We start from the raw sequence: 6,000 nt of genomic DNA, 5'->3' as shown, positions 1-6,000 counted from the left end.
TCGCTAAATTAGCGATCAAAATGAAATTCGATCACTAAATTTAGCGATCAATTTCAAATTCGATCACTACTCCCGAATTTCAATTCGATCGCTAATTAGCGATCGAATTTAAAATCGATCGCTAAATCAGATTACGATGAATTTTTAGTGATTTTTTTAATCGGTCTCTAATCGATCGTTAATCGGATTTAACGATCGATTAGTGACCAAAAATTCGATCGCTAACCACCAAAAATTCGATCGCTAATCTGATTAACGATCAATTTGAAAAATCATAAAAAATTCATAGTAATTGAATTTAGCGATCGAATTCGATTTCGGTCACTAAATTTAGCGACTAAATTCAAATTCAATCACTAATAATAGCGACCGAACTTTAATTCGGTCGCTAAATATTATGAGGGAAAAAAAATTAAATAATACCTCTCGATATCACTTTTCCGTCGGACACATCTCAATGGAGGAACAAAGACGAGGAGCTACACCTGGCGAGGGGGTCAGCGAGGTGCGGATGTTGTGGCTACGGATGAGCAGCAGGCATAGTTCTTTAATTTAATCGCTAATTTTAACGTCTGAATTGGAATTTGGTCGCTAAATTAGCGATCGAAAATGGAATTCGATCACTAAATTTAGCGATCGATTTCAAATTCAGTATCTAAAAGTAGTGACCGAATTTCAATTCGATCGCTAATTAGCGATCGAATTTAAAATCGATCGCTAAATCGGATTACGATGAATTTTTTAGTGATTTTTTTAATCGATCGTTAATCGGATTTAACGATCAATTAGTGACCGAAAATTCGATCGCTAACCACCAAAAATTCGATCGCTACTCTGATTAACGATCAATTGGAAAAATCATTAAAAATTCATAGTAATTGAATTTAGCGATCGAATTTGAATTCGGTCGCTAATTAGCAATCGAATTCGATTTCGATTACTAAATTTAGCGACTAAATTCAAATTCAATCACTAATAATAGCGATCGAACTTTAATTCGGTCGCTAAATATTAAGAGGGAAAAAAATTAAATAATACCTCTCGATATCACTTTTCCGTCGGACATATCTCAATGGAGGAACAAAGACGAGGAGCTACACCTAGCGAAGGGTCAGCGAGAGGAGTGGATGCTGTGGCTGCAGATTAGCAGCAGGCAGCAGTGCAGACGGCGGATGTTGTGGAGGCGGCGGCTTGCTCCACAGTGGCGGCTCAGGTGAATGCGCAGGTACTGGCTAATCTGCAGGCGGCGACTCAGCAGGCGGCGGCGACCCTGCAGGCGGCGGCGACTCAGTAGGAGCTGCAGGCAATTCAGCAGGCTGTGGAGGCCCTATAGGCGGTGACTTAGTAGTCTGTGGAGGTCATGCAAGCGGCGACTCAGCAGGCGACGACGGCCCTGCATGCAGCGGGTCAGCAGGCGGGCCAAGTTGCACTTCAGGTTCAGCAGGAGGGTCTGCCTCTGGCAAGGATTATGTAAGTTTTTTTAATATTACTGTTATTATTATTTTTAAAATATATATTTATAAATTATTTTTATATATATTTAGGGCTACTGAGAAAGCATGGCTCCTCTTCACGGTGTTTCTCATATATTTCGCAGGTATAGCTACGTCTACCCTATCAGTAGGGTACAACAACGAATATATAGGTGTTTGTGTTACTGCCGCGTTTGTTCTTCTTACTATTATGCAGTTCTTTAATTTGAGAGGCAAAATTAGCGATCGAATTCCAATTTGATCGCTAATTTTAACGTCCGAATTGGAATTTGGTCGCTAAATTAGCAATCAAAATGAAATTCGATCACTAAATTTAGCGATCGATTTCAAATTCGGTATCTAAAAGTAGTGACCAAATTTCAATTCGATCGCTAATTAGCGATCGAATTTAAATCGATCGCTAAATCAGATTACGATGAATTTTTTAGTGATTTTTTTAATCAGTCGTTAATCGGTCGTTAATTGGATTTAATGATCGATTAGTGATTGAAAATTCGGTCGCTAATTGCGATTAGTTTTGTAGTGACAGTCACCACCGCGACTCCCTTGCACGTGTCGCACCGTCGCGGGTCCAGCACCAACCAGAACCTTGCCTTGTATGATTTGGTCGGTCCGTTAATTAGTTGTTTCTGTAGACAATATGCTACCATAGAAAAACTTATATTTTAAGTGAATCTTGCTTGGTCATGTTTGTTCGTTTAGATTTTGAAAGTTGCTTGGGGTCATGCTAGGATAAATGTCTCAATCTTATACTAGACTTGATGCTTAATATGTTTTCTAGTATACTATTTTTTTGAATGTAAAAGTTAATAATTGTCTCACATTGATTGTATCCTGCATTATGGTTGTGATGCTGAAAAATTGTCTCACATTAAGTGTTATTGCCGTAACAAAACAAACCAGTATTTTAGTTCATTTCAAATCGTAATCTGCCTAATGCCATCTACATCATCGTTAAACCATGTTAGTCAACCATCTTGTTTATGTATCTAGAAGAAGAGAGGTATTATTTAAATTTTTTTATATTATTTTTGTTACCACTTATTACTTAACATTTTAAATAATCATATTTATAATATAGTCAAACATTTAGATACATGCATTTTATTGTTTACAATATATTTTATTATTTTTTTAATTGATGAAGCTTCTGATGTAGTTAGAAATTTTGAAATTGGGGTACCAGTACTCAAGGTGAAAATGTTACTGCACAAGTAAGTTGGGGGCTTTTTGTATTCTTTTTATTTAAAAAAAAAATATTTATAATGCTATCAAATCACAGACTGACAGAACAACAAATGAAGGATTTGATCAACATCTACAATTTACTGGAATACGAAAAGCTTTCGAAGATGTTGCTGAAGAAATTGATGCAATGAGAAATGAAATAGAAAAAATAAAAGGTAACGGAAAAGAGAAGGTCGTGGGAATAAGCATTCGTGAACCACCTATTGTGCCAGGTAATAAAATTAAAATAAATTATTATTATTATTAAGCTATTGGACGATCAATTGGAATAAGCATTCGTGAACCAGGAGAAGATATCACTCCAGTTCGGACATCAGATAGGGCAATGGATACTGCGCCACCTACTGTGCCAGGTAATAAAATTAAAATAAATTATTATTATTATTAAGTTATTGGAGAAGATATCACTCCAGTTCAGACATCAAATAGGGAATTCAGTCGCTAAATTAGCGATCGAAATGGAATTCGATCACTAAATTAGCGATCGAAATGGAATTCGATCACTAAATTTAGTGACCGATTTCAAATTCGATCGCTAAAAGAAGTGACCGAATTTAGTGATCGAATTCCATTTCGATTCGAATTCCAATTTGATCGCTAATTAGCGATCGAATTTAAAATCGATCGCTAAATCAGATTATGATGAATTTTTTAGTAATTTTTTTTTTTAATCGGTCGTTAATTGGATTTAACGATCGATTAGTGATTGAAAATTCGGTCGCTAATCGCGATTATTTTTGTAGTGACAGTCACCACCGCGACTCCCTTGCACGTGTCGCACCGTCGCGGGTCCAGCACCAACCAGAACCTTGCCTTGTATGATTTGGTCGGTCCGTTAATTAGTTATTTCTGTAGACAATATGCTACCATAGAAGAACTTATATTTTAAGTGAATCTTGCTTGTTCATGTTTGTTCGTTTAGATTTTGAAAGTTGCTTGGGGCCATGCTAGGATAAATGTCTCAATCTTATACTAGACTTGATGCTTAATATGTTTTCTAGTATACTATTTTTTTGAATGTAAAAGTTAATAATTGTCTCACATTGATTGTATCCTGCATTATGGTTGTGATGCTGAAAAATTGTCTCACATTAAGTGTTATTGTCATAACAAAACAAACCAGTATTTTAGTTCATTTCAAATCGTAATCTGCCTAATGCCATCTACATCATCGTTAAACCCAACCATCTTGTTTATGTATCTAGAAGAAGAGAGGTATTATTTAAATTTTTTATATCATTTTTGTTACCACTTATTACTTAACATTTTAAATAATCATATTTATAATATAGTCAAACATTTAGATACATGCATTTTATTGTTTACAATATATTTTATTATTTTTTTAATTGATGAAGCTTCTGATGCAGTTAGAAATTTTGAAATTGGGGGTACCAGTACTCAAGGTGAAAATGTTACTGCACAAGTAAGTTGGGGGCTTTTTGTATTCTTTTTATTTAAAAAAAAAATACTTATAATGCTATCAAATCACAGACTGACAGAACAACAAATGAAGGATTTGATCAACATCTACAATTTACTGGAATACGAAAAGCTTTCGAAGATGTTGCTGAAGAAATTGATGCAATGAGAAATGAAATAGAAAAAAATAAAAGGTAACGGAAAAGAGAAGGTCGTGGGAATAAGCATTCGTGAACCACCTATTGTGCCAGGTAATAAAATTAAAATAAATTATTATTATTATTAAGCTATTGGACGATCAATTGGAATAAGCATTCGTGAACCAGGAGAAGATATCACTCCAGTTCGGACATCAGATAGGGCAATGGACACTGGCCAATAAAATTAAAATAAATTATTATTATTATTAAGTTATTGGAGAAGATATCACTCCAGTTCAGACATCAAATAGGGAATTCGATCGCTAAATTAGCGATCGAAATGGAATTCGGTCACTAAATTAACGATCGAAATGAAATTCGGTCACTAAATTAGCGATCAAAATGGAATTCGATCACTAAATTTAGTGACCGATTTCAAATTCGGTCGCTAAAAGAAGTGACCGAATTTAGTGATCGAATTCCATTTTGATCGCTAATTTAGTGACTGAATTCCAATTTGATCGCTAATTAGCGATCGAATTTAAAATCGATCGCTAAATCAGATTACGATGGATTTTTTAGTGATTTTTTTAATCAGTCGTTAATCGGTCGTTAATTGGATTAAACGATCGATTAGTGATTGAAAATTCGGTCGCTAATCGCGATTATTTTTGTAGTGACACTCACCACCGCGACTCCCTTGCACGTGTCGCACCGTTGCAGGTCCAGCACCAACCAGAACCTTGCCTTGTATGATTTGGTCGCTCCGTTAATTAGTTGTTTCTGTAGACAATATGCTACCATAGAAGAACTTATATTTTAAGTGAATCTTGCTTGTTCATGTTTGTTCGTTTAGATTTTGAAAGTTGCTTGGGGCCATGCTAGGATAAATGTCTCAATCTTATACTAGACTTGATGTTTAATATGTTTTCTAGTATACTATTTTTTTGAATGTAAAAGTTAATAATTGTCTCACATTGATTGTATCCTGTATTATGGTTGTGATGCTGAAAAATTGTCTCACATTAAGTGTTATTGTCATAACAAAACAAACCAGTATTTTAGTTTATTTCAAATCGTAATCTGCCTGATGCCATCTACATCATCGTCAAACCATGTTAGTCCCAACCATCTTGTTTATGTATCTAGAAGAAGAGAGGTATTATTTAAATTTTATTATTATTTTTGTTACCACTTATTACTTAATATTTCAAATAATTATATTTATAATATAGTCAAACATTTAGATCCTTGCATTTCATTGTTTACAATATTATTTTTTAATTGATGAAGCTTCTGATGCAGCTAGAAATTTTGAAATTGGGGGTACCAGTACTAAAGGTGAAAATGTTACTGCACAAGTAAGTTGAGGGCTTTTTTGTATTCTTTTTGTTTTTTAAAAAAATACTTATAATGCTATTAAATCACAGACTGACAGAACAACAAATGAAGGATTTGATCAACATCTACAATTTACTCAAATACGAAAAGCTTTCAAAGATGTTGCTGAAGAAATTGATGCAATGAGAAATGAAATAGAAAAATTAAAAGGTAAAGGAAAAGAGAATGTCGTGGGAATAAGCATTCATGAACCACCTATTGTGCTAGGTAATAAAATTAATATAAATTATTATTATTATTATTAAGCTATTGGACGATCAATTGGAATAAGTATTCGTGAACCAGGAGAAGATATC

This window comes from Curcuma longa, unplaced genomic scaffold (assembly GCF_044706935.1).
Source record: "Curcuma longa cultivar G26 ecotype Majalengka, Jawa Barat unplaced genomic scaffold, ITB_CL_G26_1.1 contig_22003, whole genome shotgun sequence".
Taxonomy (NCBI): Eukaryota; Viridiplantae; Streptophyta; class Magnoliopsida; order Zingiberales; family Zingiberaceae; genus Curcuma; species Curcuma longa.
Note: the sequence above shows the minus strand (reverse complement) of the source record.